This window comes from Saccostrea cucullata, unplaced genomic scaffold (genome assembly GCF_032062105.1).
Source record: "Saccostrea cucullata isolate Sc308-1 unplaced genomic scaffold, CSIRO_AGI_Scuc_v1 ctg5528, whole genome shotgun sequence".
Classification (NCBI taxonomy): Eukaryota; Metazoa; Mollusca; class Bivalvia; order Ostreida; family Ostreidae; genus Saccostrea; species Saccostrea cuccullata.
In genome coordinates, this window is record NW_026929669.1 from 16,576 (window position 1) to 38,283 (window position 21,708).

At 35.0% G+C, this 21,708-nt stretch overlaps 2 long non-coding RNA genes and 1 other non-coding gene across 3 annotated transcripts; 2 read left to right on the top strand and 1 right to left on the bottom strand.

The window, feature by feature from the left end:
* Positions 1-3,413: 3,413 nt before the first annotated feature.
* Trnar-ucg (transfer RNA arginine (anticodon UCG)) lies at positions 3,414-3,486 on the bottom strand. Its single transcript has one exon. It is a non-coding gene; the product is annotated as a tRNA-Arg (tRNA).
* A 1,304-nt stretch (positions 3,487-4,790) lies between these two features.
* Positions 4,791-5,359, top strand: LOC134281709 (uncharacterized). Its single transcript, XR_009995146.1, has 3 exons — positions 4,791-4,864; positions 4,960-5,185; positions 5,297-5,359. It is a non-coding gene; the product is annotated as an uncharacterized LOC134281709 (long non-coding RNA).
* Positions 5,360-7,915: 2,556 nt separating this feature from the next.
* Positions 7,916-8,516, top strand: LOC134281710 (uncharacterized). Its single transcript, XR_009995147.1, has 3 exons — positions 7,916-7,964; positions 8,069-8,283; positions 8,462-8,516. It is a non-coding gene; the product is annotated as an uncharacterized LOC134281710 (long non-coding RNA).
* The last annotated feature ends 13,192 nt before the right edge of the window (positions 8,517-21,708 follow it).

The following is a 21,708-nucleotide window of genomic DNA, read 5'->3' on the forward strand; positions in this document are numbered from 1 at the left end:
GCAAACAAGGACCTCCAAAACATCAGAGGTGGGATCAGGTCCCATGGTGGAGTGAGCACTACTGCCGACCGGTCACAACCGCAGTGTGCTCTTTGTCATGATTGGGAAATAACGGAGAAATCCGTCGTCAATTTAGTGTATAATGGACTACCAATTTGTATTAAAAAAAAAGTAGTCAGTATTTAATAAACTTAATTATGAATTTCATTCGCTGACATGGTCATTGTATCGACCATAGAACTTACGAAATGATGACATAGATAAACGAGACTGCTGATATTCTTGTTTCATCAACTTGTTTGTCAATAATTTACATCGTTTTAGAAATTGTTCATACATAGAGCATGCTCTTGCATATCGAATCAACTGAGATGTATGAACTACGTAAGAGATATGAGTATTATTCAACAAATTTCGAAGACTTGAAAAAACAATCTGCAAAGTTTGATTTTGCAGGACTAGTTGTCAGTCAGTCGTGTACATCGGACGCTGACTGCTCCTCAACAACTTGTGATCATGGTCAAACGTCCGTCTGCCATGGAGGCACGTGCCACTGTCACCATGCCAACGAGTGTCACCAGGCCAGCGACTGTACCTGTGCTGACAACGAGACACCTACCTGTGACCACCATCACTGTCATTGCCATCATGTGTAATTAAAAGATTGACTAAATTTAAAAAAAATCCTATGTAAACTTTGAAATGTTTTTGTAAGTGAATCCTATTTTTCCTGGAGTTGAATGGTTAATTTAAAAAAAAAATACGTAATACAATGACGGGGTAAAAATGAAAATACAGAAGCCTAATTGCACATTTAAAGGAGACCACCAAGCATTATCCAAAGGATGTAATGGCTACTGCAAAAGAGTAAGACGAGTTCTAGGAATCAGTGTTATAGTACCGTCTTCGACACCTCATTTGACCCATGAGAGTGAAAGTGAAATTTCCGAAACCTTCTTGCACAACTACAGCTAGGACACCAGAAGTCACCAGAAGTCATCTTCCAGAAATGGGTTGACTACTTAAAGATAAAAGAGAAATTCTGTAAACCAGACTTCTGAAGAGAAATGTCCCTTTCAACCCTTAAAAGGGTCTTAAGTTGGAAATGAAATGTCCGAAATCTTACTACATCTCTATAGTATAGTACACCAACAATCAGCATCCAAAAGAATATTAGGCTACTTTAAAAATGTGAGAGGGATATCGGGAACAATGTTTTTTTTAAATTGAAAATGTCATTTTCGACTCCAGGTTGTAAATAATTTTTTAAACCAACACAGCATTTTGGCTCCATTTGGCCACTACAGAAAATTTGAAAAGAGTTTGAGGAAGACAAAAACGTGACGGACGAGTGAACTAGGATATTAATTAATAAATCATTCGAACCTTCTTTAGATTGTTGATTTTATAAGCTGTTTGAGAATTTTTCATTTATGAAGAGACGTCACCATATACTGATGAAGCTAGGGCTTTAATTCAGACCTTTACTCTGTACTTTAAGCATTGAGGATTTTTTATCGTGCCAATGCCTTCCGTGACACAGGGCCTCAGTTTTTATGGCCTCATCCGAAAGACCCGCAACCTCCTCCGAAGAGCCTAGCCCTTGGCGAAGGAACATTTACTGTTGCTACCTATTTTTTAGGTCAGTCTAAGTCTCAGCTGGAATACACGACCTTACAATCACAGAGCGAGCGCTCTGACTATATATATCACCGAATTTCGAATACAGATATACTGTGCAAGAGGTGATGTACATCAGATTTGGATCAGATTTGGATTCTTAAAAACTCCAAAGAATTTTTATTCAATCTAAAATCGACATTTTTTTCAAAAGTTATCAACATCAAAATGTAAGAATTATCTTCACTTTATGCAACCATTCTTCACTATAAATTATAAACTAGGGTTTTGATATCTTAGACAACTGCTTCTTCAATAAAAACGAAAGTCGAAAATTTTCTTATCTTGTGATTGGTCTTAAACAAATTTACTTTGTACAAAATCACTCTGATTCTACAAACAATAGTACTCCAGAGTCTTCGAAGACTACTAGTATGTCATTTTATGGGCACTATAGTTGGCTTCTTTATTAGCTGACATGTTTTTATATTCCTATGTAACAGAATTTATATTTTTTAACTTAATTGGGAAGAACAAATTTGCACTTGCTTTGGTCATCTACTTGACATTTAGATATATTTCAAGGAAGTATAATTTTAACCAAAACGTTGACTAAATCTTTGTTGTTATACATAAAGAATCTTTACCTCTATTACATACAATTTAAATTGATGCAAAACATTAAATCGGTCACAAATATATACATTTATAAATATCATTTCAGCATTTAAGAAAAAAAAAACATTTGATTCATTCCTCACGATAAATTAAAGTCCAGGCTTTTCGATATCATTGACAGCTGCTTTTTCAATAAAAATGGAACTCGAAAATTTTCTAACCTTGTCATTGGTCATTTGCAAAGTTGTTTTGTTAAAAAGCATTCTGATTGTACACACAAATACTGTAAGTCGACATCAAAAAGATGCTTAAGGTAAGTCACTCGTCAAATTTGTTAAATTTGCCTGCGGCCTCGGGCAACATTTTAACCTTCAGGTCCAACAAATCATATGTTGCCCTCATACCCAGTCAATAACTGTATAATATAATCTTAAATTAATTTAAATATGTTGAGAAACTAAAAACAATTGAAACCTACACATAACCATGAAAAAATATAAAGCGAATTTTTGAAACTATTATTTATAACTTTTATGTTTGTTAATAATAAAAAAAATTCATCAAGGCATAGCTGCAGAACTGTAGCTCTCTGCTTGAAAAAATTCGGACAGATAAAGCAGAGAGCATACAGATCCATGCATTTCTAAAAAACCTTCGATTTACGCCGACGATTTTTTGTCGCTCACTTCGGGTATTTTTTCTTGTTTTTTATACTTTCCCTAGCTTTAAAAATGGTATTTCATAATTAATCATACATTTAATTTTAATTTCTGATAATTTACTTACCTTTCAACGCTAACAAATGACTGTTTGTGGTTACCGACGTCGAAATGGAACTCTTTTAAACCGACATTATAAAACTATTTACAGGATTGTTTCGGACAGTTAAAAGGCAAATAAAGTATTAAAAATAAGAGTTACATATATGATACCATTCAAAAATCCAGAGAAAGCTTATACTACACGAAATAAAACCTAAAGTAGCGACAAAAAATCGTCGGCGTAAATCGAAGGTTTTTACAACGCATGGATCTGTAGCTCTCTGCTTTATCTGTCCAATTTTCTCAAGCAGAGAGCTACAGTTTTTCAGCTAATCAAGGCAATGTAAAAAAAAGAACGCCACCATGTGTACATTCTGACATAAACATGATAAAAAAAAAAAAAAACAGTTATATCGACCACGACGAGACTCGAACTCGCAATCTTCCGATCCGAAGTCGGACGCCTTATCCATTAGGCCACGCGGTCACATATAAACTCCTCTTTCCAATTTCCAATCCAAGTAATTAATAAAGGAAATTATGAAATAGGTTATTCCACATTTTCTTATAAAAAGTTAATATTACTAAGCTTCTTTTAAAAGCTTTCGGGGCGCAATCGATACCCATGAGAATTCTATTAGATTGTTGGAAGTCTTCAAAACCCACATATATATTGCCAATAAGAAACTCGAGCGTCATTCCAATGACATGGTTAGTAAATGTTCGAGTTCCACTTTCATTGAAAAAGCAGCTATCTATGATGTTAGAAAGCTTAGACTTAAACAATAGGGAATGGTTGTCATGTATGTAATATCAAAAAGTCTTTATGTTGTTGATTTTGGTAAAATTTTGTGATTTTAAATTTTCTAAAAGTTTTTTGGAAATTTTAAATATCCACATCTGATTTACACCATTTCTTAAATTTATTATTGCACAGTACTCCTGAGGTTTCTCCTTCTCTGATATTAATACTTTAGTGAGGAGTAAAGGAAGAAAGAAAGAGGCATGGTAGAACATTTACTGGAACCTGCGTGGTATGTTTGTTTGTATGAATTTTTATGAAATTTCGGAATCGAATAGAGATATGGTAATTCAAAAATTTATTTTGGTATTGATTGTTAAAAATATTCAAAACTGACATACGATTTTGAAAAATTTTCTCCTTAGAATGGGCGCTATGGATAAGTTGAATTAACATTTGTAGAATTAAATTCCAGTTCCTCTAAAATAAAAATTATATAAAAAGCCTTCCAAGACAATGCTGTTACCTGTTTTTTCAGCATCGACCAGCACATACTGATCATGTATTCTATCTAATTCTTTTTTTCACTTCAAAATTATTGAACACATAAGGACCAGTTGGTTTTCATTTTGCCCCTCAATCGCTTCATGGGAAATTTAAAATACATTTAATCCATTCTGATAATGCGTCTTCTTATGCATGCCTGGCCCAATGTCTGGCGTAATCTTCCACAGAATCCTTAATATTCATGAAATTATGACGCAATTTAAAAGATCGGGGTTCAGTAAATTGTAACTTTTTTCACCCCTCTCCTCCCCTTTTGAAATGCTTTTTGTTTTTAAAAAAAATTACTAGGTGTTAATAATTTGAATATAATAAAGACATAACTGATTGTTGATTTTTTAAATTAAAATTAATGTGAATAGTTGTCCTTGAGTAAAAAGCATAAGCACATGTATCATATACTCTTTTCATGCTAAACCCTATGCTAATGCACTGATGTTGTTTCTCATATTCTTATCAGACTATTTAAAGACGAAAAATGACACACAATAAGCATAATTTATATTTGTCTTGAATATGAGGACATCGATTATTTGCGTGATAATTATATCAACCTTGGGTATGTTTCATTAATAACCAATATCAATGTTTTCTCTAAATGAAATAAAGTTATAAGTAGATTTACTGTACGTATAGCAATGATTTGTTTTCCAGTGTGCTCGGTATTTTCTGTTCGAGACACGTGTTCGGTAACAGCTGATTGCACGTGTGCAACAGACAAAATGCCGCATTGCCACATGGGTGTTTGCTATTGTCATCAAATGGGTGGTCACGAATGCCACCATCCAGAGGATTGTATGTGCGATTCCAATCTAACTCCTTCATGTGATCACCATCTGTGTCATTGTCTATCCAACCCCTCCTCCACTGTCCCTTAAAGGTAAACTTCAGACATTTTGCATGACTTTCAAAAGAGATATTAGTATTTATAATATTATTATTTGTTCAAAAAGCACATTAAATAATTTTTAAATGTCTAAATTTATTTTAGATAATTTTGAAGAATTTCCGGAAAACAGTACTTGATGCTACGTTTGTTTTCTTTTGCTGCTGTTTATTTATTTATTAAGGACAATAAAAGATCCATAAAAATCATGTTCTAATATTCTTCTTCTATTTTGTGTACCCTTTATTTCACCGATTTTAACAGGGCACACGGTGCATCTTATTTGAATTCTCCGAAGTTTTTACAGTATCTTTTTTTCTTTCAATTAGATTCATAACGGTTTCCAGTAAATGTTATACCAAACCTCTTTCTTTATTCCTCACTAAAATATTTACAGTAGTGAAGGATAAACTTCAAGAATACTGTGCAACAGTATATTCGAATGGTGGTGTAAATCAGATGTGGATACTTAAAAATTCCAAAGAACTTCTGGAAGAATTGAAATTATAATTTTACCAAAATCAACAGCATTAAACATATGACTTTTCAAAATTTTGATACAATCAACAGCATAAAAATTTGTTACTTTTCAATTTTATATACAACCATCCCCCAATTTCTAGTCCAGGCTTTTTGATATCATTGACAGCTGCTTTTTCAATAAAAATGGAATTCGTAAATATACTTACCTTGTCATTGGTCATTTGCAAAATTATTTTGTTAAAAATATTCTGAGTGTACACGCAAGTACTATGAAGTTGACATCAAAAAGATGCTTGAGTTTCTGATTGACAATATTTTTTTTGAAACCAGGTCTTCCAACAATCACTATTAAACAATTTCCTAGGATAAATTAAAGTGCAGGCTTTGATATCATTGAAATCTTGGTGGTTTTTTTTTTTCATAAAATTGGAACTTGTAAATTCACTTACCATGTCGATTGTCATTTCCAAGTTATTTTGTTAAAAAATATTTTATTGTACACGAAGATACTCTGAAAATGATATTTAAAAGATGCTTGTGTTTCTTATTGACAATATTTATGTGGTTTTTGGAAACCAGGCCGTCTTCAGCAATCTATTGGAATTTCCATGGGTACCAATTGCACCGCGTTATTTAAGCAGACATATTTTTTTGTATTCATATTAAGTAGAATTTGTCCAAAATCTAAAACGTTACAAGAAAACACTTGCAGTGGCCTTCAATTTGACATTTAGATTATCGACAATATACAATGTATCCCGGCGAGCTTAGAATAAAAGATACTTTAGAGTCTGACACATCTCTTTCATACACATGTATTTACATGTATATATTTTACTTGAAAAAAAAACGTTAATGGTAATTAATGGTACTAGTAATCCAAAAACCAAGCTTTGTGATCAACCCGATGTCTTTAACTTCTCAATCGTCATCTTCCCTTACTTATGCAGCAATATAACTTCATCAACTGCTTATCTCAGCTGAAACGATACGCGAGAGCATTTTGTATGTATGAACAGTTTCTAAAACGACTTTAGCTTAAACAAGTTGATGGTTGGTTGATTGATTGATTGATTGTGTATTGTTTAACGTCCCTCTCGAGAATTTTTCACTCATATGGAGACGTCACCGTATGCCGGTGAAGTGATTTTAAATTTTGACCCGTACTCGGAACTCAGGGCCATTGAGCAGTGAGGGGTCTTTATCGTGCCAATGCCTGCCGCTGACACGGGGCCTCGGTTTTTAAGGTCTCATCCGAAGGACCCGCAACTTTCACTTCAAAGTGCCGAGCGCATGGCGAAGGAACAGTTGCTACCCATTTTAACGACTAGGTCAGTCGCGGCCGAGATACGAACTCACGACCTCCCGATCACGGAGCGAGCGCTCTACCGACTGAGCTACCGTGAACGGTCAACAAGTTGATGAAGCAAGAAAATCAGTAGTTTCATTTAAAGTCATCATTTCGCAAGTTCTACGGTCGATACAATGACCTTGTCGGCAAATATAATTTATCAATGAGTCAAATTCTGACTGACTTTTTTCTGATTGTTAGGCCATTATTTAAACACTGAGTTGTCAACGGATTTTTCCATTTTTTCCGAATATGAAAAGGAGTACGCGGCGGATATGACCTGTCGGCAAGGGATACTCACTCCTCCATGTCACTTGATCCTCCTCTGATGTTTTGGAGGTCCGTGTTTGCTCCTCTCCTGTTTTACATTTTATGATCTATGGACTTTTGAACTCAAAACTGTTTATTATGTCCACATATTTCATCTTACATGTACATGCTAACTTTTGCATGAGTATCGAACAAGTTGGGTGGGAAAAATGAAAAAAAAAAGTAAATCATAGGTCTTGTACAATTAAAGCTTATTTGCATACTTAGTACTTCATTCATAAAAAGAACATTTGGGTGTATTAGGTGTTTTGTTGAATTTGTAAATGTGCAATTATTTTCAAATTATAACAAAAATAAGAATTGTTATAATCTTTATGATATCTCAGAAAAAGATAAGCAAAATGGTTCTTTACAATAAATAATAGTTCTAAATTTTTTATCAATCTCCTTCACATTAAAACTAACGTATTTACTGAGTACCTTTGTACCCATGATTAATTTGAATGAAACGTGAAGGACAGCATGTTCTCAAGGCTGGACTTCGAAAATATGTTTATCTTATCTCTACTAGTACGTGCACGGCTGTTTTATTCCTCTGAGTCCATTGTACTTTATTACACGTAATCATGAGGAACCCTCTGGCTTTCTGGTTTTTCTGTATTTCGTTGGGTAAGCTAAAAAATCTTGTCTTGCTATCATATGATGGGATTCTTCCATGACTGAAAGAAAGAAAAAAAGTAAAATCCCATTTGTTCTTTAAATATAATTTTCAGTGGGAGCACTGTCAAAGGACACTTGTGTGACAGATGCTGACTGCACATGCACCACTGGTCTTATTCCCCACTGTCACAACGGAAAGTGTCACTGTCATCACAGTACTCACGAGTGTAACCACCCGTACGACTGCACGTGCGAGCCTGGTCAACACGCCACGTGCGACCATCATCTCTGTCACTGCCATTCACACGTGCAGTAAATGTGCAATCTGGTATGATTGAGTTTTCCCGTTTTTTTTTTGTTTTTTTTTATAATTTTTCTAAATGAAATAACAGGTTAATATCTTTTAAAATAATATCCAATGTTTTTTAAATAAACAAAGATATACTTATATTCGCATTTTAATTTTCCTACTTTGGTATTGTAATGCATGAATGTTTTCTTTCTAGAATGAAAGTACTACAGAAATTCGTTATGGAAGAAAATAATGACTGACTGAAATAATTAAAATTTTTGATTAAATTTTTAATTTTAAAAACTACAAATACATTATGCATTTTCTTTGTTCAAAATAGTCGAACCGTTATTTTTAAAAAGTTTTAATTCACAGTCACTTTCTAAAAGTCATTATTACAAAACACATAGTATTCTAAATTTCCTTGAGATAAAAGTTGCTTGTATCGTACAAATTTTTTTCTTTCTATTCAACTATATTGAAAATATAAAGTACATTTTTATAGAATGTCAGTGAAAATGGTAATAATACGAAAAGTACCTGTTCATATTAATCACGTTGTACTTGATCTCGTCTTTACTTATCACCGGGTGATATGTAAAGACGAGATCACCCGTGGGTTTCCGACGATGCTTATTGAGTCTTAAAGCCATATATGGCGTATCTGATCAAAAAAATATATTTTTGAAAAATACAAAATTAAGTAAAGAAATATAGCTAACACATTTAAATTAAAACTTTTCATACAATTCTGAACACGGAGAACACCTCGTTTCAACTAATAATACGATTTTATCTTCTCTGTAATGTGTTATTTAAATCTTTTGTATTTATTTCCGAGTCGGAGAAAATTCCGAGAATCCAAATTAAATTGTGATATCTTTATAACGCAATTGATTTAGATTTTGTAATTTACGGAAAAGTTCTATCTTTATATAAAGTAATGATACAAATAATAAGTTTTTATAATTTTAGTCTAATAATTTTCATTGTACATACGCCATATATGGCTTTAAGTTTGTGTTTCATAAACTTAATGTTGGTAATTACTTAAGAATGCACATTTAGGATTCCAATGTGTATTGTGCAGCTATTTTTTTTATTCCATTTTTTAAATTTTAATTCCCATCGAAAGGAAAAGATTCTCCTAAATCATATTTCACTATTTTTAATACTATATCCATCGTCGGAAACCCACGGGTGATCTCGTCTTTACTTGTCACCCGTGGGCAAACTGCAGAAGGATAAAACGTACGCTCAACTAGGACCTTAGGTCCCCTGTTCAGTTCACGACTATCGGGCCTTTTTACTCCGCTACAAAATGTAGTGCGTTGAATACGTAAAGTGAAAATAGAATAAATCGTACTACTATGAAGCCTTTACAGTGTTAAAAAAAACCCAGAAAATTTATTTTTTGCCAAAGAAATAACTATCGGATGGGAATTAGAAAGGATGAAAGGGGGGGGGGGTGAAGAACAACATTATTAACTACAAATATATGATATATAAGAGTTTAACATCTATGGATTACGTTGGGTGACCTGTGGTCTCCCTTATGATTTTATTATTCCCTGTAAGGTTATAGTATCTATTTAATACAGTGCCTAACCTCTGATTTCCTTACTAATAGTAAGCGATTCAGAGTAAACGACGTCCAGTCTCTGCATTTGCAGATCTCTAACAAGCAGGAGGAGCAAGATATTGCCCCCCCTACCACCCCCACCCTCTTCATTTCGCTCGGACTTCTCACCGATCCTTTAACATCCTTGAACAATAATTAATTGTTAATAAATTATTTTATGTGACCTTTGTCTTCCTTATGCCGTCATGCCTCAACAGGCGATATCATCAATTTAACACTATTTAGTAAACTTCTGATTTTATTTATCGTACAAAGAAGATGTACGTATTGCGATGGTTAGGGCTGGAGTTCTCCCACTTTCAATGGAATTCACACATCAAATTTATAAAATAATCAAAACTACATTTTAAAAAAAGAGATAAAACTTTTTAAAAAATGCACCAATTGTGAATTACTTTTTAGGTACATATACTGTATTTGAAGACAAGCAAGTTGACTAACCCAATTACATACACTTAGAGAATTCGGAGAAATGGTGCACTTTTTTCCCTGTCAAAAAATTAGGGTCGCAAAGTTTTTTGGGGTGGATTTGAAAAATAATTCTACGCATACCACGATTTTGAAATTATTACCTACTCAAAACTTTCAGTGCCATCATAATAATGTACAACATAAGTTAACGTTTTCCTTTGTCTCATTCGTATACTACAATTTGTGAGCTATGAAATCATGATATACGGCTTCCTTCCGCTTGTTTCCAAAATGTTTATGCGGATACCAGAGGTAACAAAAAAATCATATGACCAGAGGTCACCTAATATTGTATCATTAGGGGGGCCAGAGGTGACCTCATATTGTACCTTAATAGGGGGACCAGAGGTCACCTTATACCTGGTATGTACATCCATAGGGGACCAGAGGTCACCTTAAGTGAACATCATTAGGGGGACCAGAGATCACCTTATTGTACATCAAAAGGGAGACCAGATGTCACCTTCTGTTCCACATCATTTGAGGGAACAGAGGTCACCTTATAGTATACTGTGGATCATTAGGGGACAAGAGGGCACTTTATATTGTACATCATTAGGGGACCGGAGGTCACCTTATATTGTACATCATTAGGGGACCAGAGGTCACCTTATATTGAACATCATTAGAGGGATCTGAGGTCATCATGTATTCTACATCATCAGGGGGACCAGAGGTCACCTTATATTGAACATCATTAGGGGGACCAGAGGTCACCTTACATTGAACATAATTAGGGGACCAGGAATCACCTTATATCAAACATCATTAAGGGGACCATAGGTCACCTTATATTGTACACCATTAGGGGACCAGAGGTCACCTTATATTGAACATCATTAGGGGGACCAGAGGTAAGTTTATATTGAAAATCATTAGGGGGACCAGAGGTCACCTTATATTGTACATCATTAGGGGACCAGAGGTCACCTTATATTGAACATCATTGGGGGACCAGGGGTCACCTTATATTGAACACCATTAGGAGACCAGAGATCACCTTATATAAAACGTCATAAATGGGTCCATAGGTCACCTTATATTGTACACCATTAGGGGACCAGAGGTAAGCTTATATTCTACATCATCAGGGGGACCAGAGGTCACCTTATATTGAACATCATTAGAGTGACCTGAGGTCATTATATATTCTACATCATCAGGGGGACCAGAGATCACCTTATATTGAACATCATTAGGGGGACCAGAGGTCACTTTATATTGAACATCATTAGAGGGACCTGAGGTCATCATATATTCTACATCATCAGGGGGACCAGAGGTCACCTTATATTGAACATCATTAGGGGGACCAGAGGTCACCTTATATTGAATATCATTAGGGGGACCAGATGTAAGTTTCTACTGAAAATCATTAGGAGGACCAGAGGTAAGCTTATATTGAACATCATTAGGGGGACCAGAGGTCACCTTACATTGTACACCATTAGGGGACCAGAGGTAAGCTTATATTGAACATCATTAGGAGGACCATAAGTCACCTTATATTGTACACCATTAGGGGACCAGAGGTTACCTTATATTGAACATCATTAGGGGGACCAGAGGTAAGTTTATATTGAACATCACTAGGGGGACCAGAGGTCACCTTATATTGTACACCATTAGGGGACGAGAGGTTACTTTATATTGAACATCATTAGGGGGACCATAGGTCACCTTATACTGTACATTATAAGGGGGACCTGAGGTAAGCTTATATTGAACATCAATAGGGGACCTGCGGTCATCATATATTCTACATCATCAGGGGGACCAGAGGTTACCTTATATTGAACACCATTAGGGGACCAGAGGTCACCTTATATTGAACATCATTAGGGGGACCAGAGGTCACTTTATATCGAACATCATTAGGGGAACCATAGATCACCTTATATTGTAGACCATTAGGGACCAGAGGTTACCTTATATTGAACATCATTAGGGGGACCAGAGGTAAGTTTATATTGAACATCATTAGGGGGACCATAGGTCACCTTATACTGTACATCATAAGAGGGACCAGAGGTCATCTTATATGTACATGAATAGACGAACCAGTGGTCACCCTTTATGTACATAAATAGGGGGACCAGGTATAACCTTTAATTCAGAGGACCAGAGGTCATCTTATTTTTGTCTAATAGGGGGACAGCATGTAGAGGTTCTCCTTATGTATATATCTATGGGGAGATCAGGGTAACCCTAGATTGTACATCACTGCGGTACCAAGGTCACCCTATATGTACATTTTTAGGGATACCAAAGTTCAACTCATATTGCACATCAGTAGGGGACCAGAGGTCACCTTATCTTGTACATCAGTAGGGAGACCAGTGATCAATTCACATGTACATCATTAGGGGGACAAGAGGTAACCTTATGTTGTACTTAATTAAAGAGATCCGAGATCACATTATTTTGTACATTATTAGGGGACCAGAGGTCACCTTATATTGTACAACAATAGGGGGCCAGAGGCCATTTTATATTGAACATCAGGAAGGGGACTAGAAGTCACTTGATATTGTATATAAATAGGGGAAGAGGTCACCTTATATTTCACATCAATAGAGGGACCAGAGACCACCTGATTTTGTATATCAAAAGGGGGACTAAAAGTCATCTCTATTGTATATTAATAGAGGGAAGAGGTCACTTTATATTTTACATCAATTAGGGGACCAGAGCCTGAGTTTAGTTTTAATGTTCATCAATATGTGGGCCAGAGGTCAATTTGTTTTTTGCATCAATAGGTTGACCACAGGTCACCTTTTCCTTTATATTATTATGGAGAATAGAGGTCACCTTTATGTTGTACAACACAAGGGGGACACATGTCACCTTATACTGTACAAGACCAGACGTCAGATTATATCGTACATCGTTAGGGGAAGCAGAGGTCACCTTATACATCAAAAGGGGCAAGATGTCACCCTATGTTGTAGATCATTAGGGGGACCAAGGTCACCTAATATTTTACAACACAAGGTTGACCAGAGGTCACCTTATACTGTACATTATTAGGGGAAGCAGAGGTCATCTTATATTGTGCATAAATAGGGAAACCAGTAGTCTCCATTGTCGTACATTTTTAAGGACACCAGACAAAAATAAAACTTACATGATTGCAGAGATAAGGCATCAACGATACTAGACTCGTCTTAACTGAGAGACATCTCAAATGAAAATAAGGATGGACCAGAGGTTACAGATAAAATGCATATTAACAGAATACCAGAAGTTCACTTATCAGAAAACAACAAGAGGCCCATGGGTCTTATAGGTCATCTGAATATCATGTAAAAACTTGACAACGATTGAATTTGGTTGAGCATTGGCCATGACATTCGCAATTTTTGAAAAAAAGCACTATTGCTCATCATAACTATATACTTAGCATGTTAACTTGGGTGCGTATCATTACTACTACATTTTCAAAATTTTCATTACCACTGCATAGTCATTTCCGCTACAAAAAAACATTACATTACTGCTACATATAAAAGTATAAATTACCGCTACATTGCCAGCCACTTGTGCGTGTACAGATTGATGTAAGTACAACATATACATGTATAAGACCTGTATCCTCTGAAATACAACATCCCATATTCACATGCGACTTCAAAATATGTAGAATAAGGTACAACAAATAATGGACCTATAACGTTTTATTTGACACTGCTAATATTAAACTTCTGTCAACATTGCCAAAATTTCAAAAATTTTAGAATGAGAACTGTAAATCATCGTGCTGAATTCTTTGTGAAAGCTTTGTGATTAAACGTATATTAAATCCCGTACCTGCATACCCGATTGATTCCTTATGTAGCAGTAATGATCGGTCGAAATTTTGAAACAATGTAGCGGTAATGAGTTAAAATTTTTAGCGATGTAGTGGTAATGTTGACCCCCGCTTAGTTTGGCTTCGTAATACCCATCGAGAGTATGGGAACAAAAAAGTACATTTCAAATAATAAGTAATAGTTAGTTTTAATTACCAATAATTAGCAGTGCCCATTCACCATAAAAAACCCCATCCTGGGTCATACATTTCACAATTTTGGAAAAGGCACCATTGCTCATAAAAAATTTCTGGGTTTATACCAAAGAACAAATTTCAAAGCATTAATTCAATTACAGTATTTAATTAGAGCCCCCACTCCTCAATGGTAGATATACATGTAAGCCAGTTGCCTTAGTTAGTTTAATATATATCCAGGAGCAGAGAAGATCTTTTTTAAGAATAAATATATTTTAACTTTACAATTTATATAGCCCCACCCTAACACCAGAACCCCTATCCCTTGGGTCATAATTTCAGAACTTTGGAGAAGACACCCTTCCTCATCATAACTATGCATTTAGTTTGTTTAATATCCAGGAGAGAGGAGAAGATTTTCAAAGAATAAATTCATTTCATTATATGATTTTTATAGCCACGTCCTAACCCCAGAGCCCCTGACCCTGGGACAATGAATTTCAGAATTTTGGTAGAGGAGAAGTGAATGCTTAAAATAATTATGCCAACAGTTTTATGGCCTGATGTCAATGAGTAAAATAGATTTTTAAGATTGCATCAATTGTAGTGGTTTTGCCCAACCCTCTGACCGACAGGGTGGAGGGCACGGACCATGATTAAAAAAAAAATTCCCCTTCACACATAGATGCTTTATGCCAAAATTGGTTGTAAATGGTCGAGGGATTGCAGTGAGAAGCTGAAAATGTTCGAATGTTAACGCACAAAGCACAGCGCACGACGCCAGAAAAAAAGCCACAGATATCAATAAGTCACATGAGTTGATTCAGGTGACCAAATAAGGACTCCTTTGGTCTCCATATTTGATGTAAAATATCAGGCGTCTTCGGGTCTCTATGCAGACTTACAATATAAGGTGATCTCTGGTTACTTATTGATTTACAACATAAGGTAACCTCTGGCCTCCCTATTCATTTACAATTTGAGGATACCTCTGATCTTTCAATTGATTAACAAAATGAAGTACCTCTGGTACCCTGAATGATGTACAATAGAAGGTGACCTCTGGTCTCCCTATTGATGTAAAATACAAGGTGACATCTGGTACCCCTATTGATGTAAAATACAAGGTGACATCTGGTACCCCTATTGATGTACAATATAAGGTGATCTCTGGTCCCCCAAATAATGTACAGATAAGGTGTCCTCAGGTCCCCCTACTAATGTACAATATATGGTGACCTCTGGTCCCCCTACTGATGTAAAATACAAGGTGACCTCTGGTCTCCTTATTGATTTTCAATATAAGGTGACCTCTGGTCCCCCTAATGATGTACAATATTAGGTGGCTCAGGTCCCCCTACTGATGTACAATATAAGATGGCCTCTGGTCCCCCTACTGAGGTACAATATAAGGTGACCTCTAGTCCCCCTAATCATGTACAATATAAGGTGTCCTCTGGTTCCCCTTCTGATGCACACTATATGGTGTCCTCTGGTCCCACTACTGATGTACAATATAAGGTGACCTCTGGTCTCCCTACTGATGAACAATATAAGGTGACCTCTAGTCCCCCTAATCATGTACAATATAAGATAACCTCTGGTCCCCCTACTGATGTACAATATAAGGTGACCTCTAGTCCCCCTAATGATGTATAATATAAGGTGTCCACTGTGCCCCTACTAATTTACAATATCAGGTGACCTCTAGTACCCCTACTATTGGACAATATAGACAACCTCTTGCTCCCCTACTGATGTACAATATAAGGTGAACTCTAGTCCCCCTACTGATGTACAATAGAAGGTGACCTTCTTGTCCCCCTACCGATGTACAATATAAGGTGACCTCTAAGCCCCCTACTGATGTACAATATAAGGTGTCCTGTCTCCCCTACTGATGTACAATATAAGATGACTACTGGTCTCCTTATTGATTTTCAATATAAGGTGACCTCTGGTCCCCTACTGATGTGCAATATAAGGTGACCTGTGGTCTCCTTATTGATGTTCAATATAAGATGTCCTCTGGTCCCCCTACTGATGTACAATATAGGTATCCTCTGGTCCCCCTTATGATGTGCAATAAAAGGTTTCGTTTGGTCCCCTATTAATTTAAAATGTTAGGTGACCTATGATCCCTCTAATGATGTACAATATTAGGTGACTACTGGTCACCCTACTGATGTATAATATAAGGTTACCTCTGGTCCCCCTAATTACTTTCACGTTTCTGCTAATATATATATTTTAGAAAGTAGATCTGTATAAAGTTATTAATATGATTATTTTGGAGTAAGACAAAGAAAACTCTCTATCATATAAAATTCAATAAATATATAAGGTGACCTGAGGTCTCCTAATTTTATAGTCCATGAATTTACTTTTGTGCCTTTTATGCCTGAAGAGTTCCTAAAATGTTTTATTACTACGCAAAATGACGAACTATTTGCGGGGGACCTAAAAGGTCCTAGTTGAGCGTACGTTTTATCCTTCTGCGGGCAAACTCGCCGAAATATCGTCGTATGTAATTAAATATGCATGGGTCATTTGATTGGCTGCTACACAGAGTCGCGATGCCAAACAACGTTACGTATGCATGTTCGGCATTGCCAAAAACATGAAAAACTTAATTCCTTAGTTAACACAGCTGATAAATTCACTCCCCGGCGCATTTTGCAGTTAGAAAGAGGTACTCCTATATAATATCTGACGGATATAATTAATGTCAGTGACCTGAACGAATTCATTTTCATTGTTCTAAATCAAACTTCGCACATTTCAACGAGCGTCAAAATATTTACTTTAAATAGCAAAGTAATAAACGTATTTTTCAATATTGAAGAGTTCCAACTTTCTGATTGATTAACTAAAAACAACAAATTAACATATTTTACGACGATATTTCGGCGAGTTTGCGAGTGATAAGTAAAGACGAGATCACCCTGTGGGTTTCCGACGATGAATACTATCAAGCTCTTGATTTACCTAACTAGCATCGGATTCCATCAATCTTTTTATATACTCGCTTCTCATTATATCGCGGGTTCCATTGTATCGCGATATATTCCAAAAATTCAGATACATAGCTCATATCCTTTCTGTTAAAATACTATCTGATTGTCGTCCGAATGTAAACTTTTTTGATGATTAAAAAGTATGGAATATGCGTCGGTAAATTTTTTATTCAAATAAAACGTAATCTTACAGATTTCCATTCCCGTTTTTTATCATATTTAGATCATTGATTTTATAACCTAGTAAAAGCCGTAATCAAGTTCATGTTTCGAAAGTCTTTAGTTTGTATAAATGTTTATTTTTTATGTAGAATCACACCGTAAATATAAAAATAAAAATTGAAGTCCATGTCAGCCACAAGTTTCCATGTTTTCCTATACCGCGATACTATGAGACTCTACAATTCAGGAGGTAAATAAGACTCCCCGTTTTAAAATTAGACAACAAATTAACCAATGCAAACTTGTGAAATAATTTGACACTAAAAAGTTAGGCCATAGATTGGTTAATGGATAGTATTTGATGAAAGTTAAAAGTATAAAATTGGAATAGCACTTTTTATGCAAAAGGATAAAGTACCGCGATATTATGAGACACCAGTATAAATGTGGTATTTGGAGACCTAAACTTCCAACAATACATTGAAACTATCATGGGTCTTAGTTGTACCCCTTAATTATTCGGTCTTTTTGTATTCTTGAAGAAGCAAGATTGATTCGAAACCTTCTAAATTAAATGAAAAGGTTTTTCCTGTTGTGTTGCGTTCAATATTTAGATATTTTGACGAGGTTCAATCAATAAACAGTATTATATTTCAGTTAACATAAACTTTATGAAATATAAGTGGGTAACTAACAGCATTCAAGCTCAAAGTTCTTTAAACAATACACATTTTGAGCAGCGCGTCAAAGACCTCCAAAATATCAGGTAGGGTCAAGCGCCATGGAAGAACGAGCCTCCCAAGCTGTCACATCCGTTATGTGCTCCTTGTCATGATAAAAAAAATAACGGGAAGTCTGTCGACAATTCAGCGTGTAAATAGGGGCCTAACAATTAGCATGAAAAACGACTTAATGACTTAATGATAAACCGTATTTGCTGACAATATCATTGTATTGACCATAAATTTCACGAAATGATGAATTTAAACGAGACTGCTGATTTTCTTGTTTCATCAACTTGTTTGTCAATAACTTATCTCGAGATCTGTTAAGGAATTGTACTGACGTAGAAGATGCTCTTGCATATCGAATCAACTGCGAGATATAAACCCCGTTTGCAAGTGATGAAGGGTATAAAATTGCTGTTTAAATTAGACAAGTTGACAATTAAAAAGTTAAAGTCGTCGCGTTAATCATAACTCTTGGTTGTTAGTTAATTGTTAAAGTCATTTTCAAGTAAAATTTCCAAATGTGAAACAAATTCTGTCAGATTCTGTTGTATCTTTTATTGAAAGGGCACCGGTTTATATCGTACTATACACATAATAATGAAAATAAGCATTGCTAATTGACAATACGTCGTCGATATATTTAAATGTTTAGTTGAAAGCCACAGCAAGTGTTATCTTCTTTTCACGTATAAGATTTCGGAAAATTATGCTTCATATAAATGCAAAAAGGTATGCTAATAAGGGGGCGCATTTGGTACCCTGGGAATTCAAATATATTGCTGAAAGACCTGGTCACCAAAAAAACACATAGATGGGATATTATTGTCAAGCAGAAACTCAAGCATCTTATTAATATCAACTTCAGAGTATCTGTGTGTACAATCAGAAAGTTTTTTTTATAAAAGATAATGTGGAAATGACCAATGACAAGGTAAGTAAATTGATGAGTTCCACTTTTATTGAAAAAGAAGCTGTCAATGATATCGAAAGCTTGGAGTTTAATTCATCGTGCGAAATAGTTCTATATAAAGTTGAAAAGTCATTCGTTTTTATGTTGTTGATTTAAGTAAAATTTTGTAATATCAAATTGTCCGAAAGTTAAAATATTGCAATCAATTTAATCTTAATTTGATAAACTTTTCATCAAATAAAATGCACATTTGATTTTATCAAATAAAATCGCAGGAACTGATTTAGAATGAAACAAATCATTAAGCAACACTAAAAATCTAAAAGTTTGGTAAAAATAAAAAGAATTCACATGAAATATACTATTATCTCAGATAAGTGCATATAAAAACATCAAGTATGTATTTAATAAATTTTATTGTGGCGATGATTGGGCACGGCCGTTTATCCAGAGACACAAATTATGAAGCTGTTGGTGTCTCTGGCAACACAACAAAACAAAGATTACATAAATTAATATTAAATATTCAAACTCAGGTTCATAGTTCAAAGGTCAAAGTTCACAAACACCATCTCAGAAAGTGGTAAAAGCCTTGACCCTGGGAGGTGCAGAGGTCAAGCACTTATTTATGTATATCTACAATCCAAAGTTTACTTTTTCAACTTTCATGAGTTACATGACTGCATCAAGGATAGTTACTTAGTGCCGCTCGTTTACGCACATCTCAGCCGGAAAGAAACGGACAGCCGTACCAGGATTATAAATCAACATTATTGTTTTAAAATTGAGGTTAAAGGAAAGTTATTGGCTCCTGCAAAAATGGTGCATGATTTGCTCTTGGAATGAATCACTTCCATATGAATAGGTGTTCCTAGTAGTTCACATTAAATCAAGTCCAGAATGGTGTGAGCCCGTAGAGGTACTTGTGGTTCGATCCCCTTAGCTGTTGTCTAGGACCCTAGTTTCATCTCATAAGTCCTGTCATGTTGAGACTGATATTCGCTCCAAGTCTTCCTCTGAAAGCATAAAAAACCCAGAAAAGCAGCATCTCTTCTAAATGGGTGAGGTGGGTGGAGTTTTTAAATTTATAATACAGAACAAGCTGGACCCAAGATGATGCTGGAATATTGAAAAAGGAAATTGCAACCAAAGCGCCCTCAGGTGTATTTATTAAAAGGGCAATAATCAACTAAAATAATTGACAAGAACGATAATCACTAGGTATAAGTATTGAGACTTAGGTAAGGCAGATATGCACTTCCTTCGAGAAATGCAGCTAATTCATAGTGAATTAGCTTTGAATAGTAACATATAAAAACGTTGAATGTCCATTCATTTTTTTTATTATTATTCTATGTTAAAAATCAATGAAAAACAGTTTTAAAAAATAATTAGTATAGGTTATACATCATAGATTCCGAGAAGTATTGATTATATCGTTTTCATGGGGCGTGGAAATCGAGGGCGCGGAGTGCGGAAAATTCAATTTAAAAAAAATTGACCTGATTTCTGCCTTCTCCAGTGATATATGACGGGGCGTGGAAAGTATTATCGCATATGTGTGATATGGGATATATCACCACAGAAAGATCAATGAAAGAAAATCACCGCAGATATGCGACAATATATAAATATTGCATGTAGTTGAGGGTAACATTGAAAATTTCAATGTTTCATTCAACTACATGCAATATTTATTATATTATACTGAATGTTTTATACAAATACATATAACAGTGAACCGTGCGCGCATAAATTCTGCGCAGTCGCGATTTTTTTTAATAACAACCCCTCGTCAAGCAATGTTGTCTGTTGCTACACTGGAGGGCGTGGCTTAATTATTCAGCGGGTAATAGTGTTTTTTTAGCAAATGTTTCTCGACCAATCAGATTCAACTAATTTACATGAAAGTATAATATCAATGTATAAATCAATTATATTTTTCTATATATTACAACTACTAATCTAGTATCTATCTCTAACAATTGTTAATATTATCATAAACTACCATTAACAAAAATTTCAATATCAGAGGTGGAAGGCAAGGATAAAGGTGCCAGAATGCCCAGAGATTTTAAATTTTGATATTAAAGAACAAGGAGAAACCTGGATCTAAGAATAACAAATTTTAGTGTTTTGATTTTTTTTTCTTTTGTGGTTTATGGATCAATGGATTTAATTTTTATGTGAATGTAACTCGAACGCCAAAGTTTGTATACCTTTTCTAGATTCACGCTCTGTGCATTAAAAGTAAGTCAACATTTTTTTTTTCAAACATGCACTGCCCTAATTAATACAAAGCAATGCAACAAAAATGTATTTGCTTGTACCGTCTGCGTTTAAATCATCACAGAGAAAAATGCCAGATGTTGTTTTCTTTGTCGTTAATATATATTTTCAGAATGTTCAGTATATTATTTATTTATAATTATTGAACTAGTAATTATAGCGACCTTCATTCTGTTTGCGGAAGCACTAGCTTCTTTGTATTATGCCAATTATAAGGAAGTACCGGTTATTAATGAGTTGGAAAAAAAAAT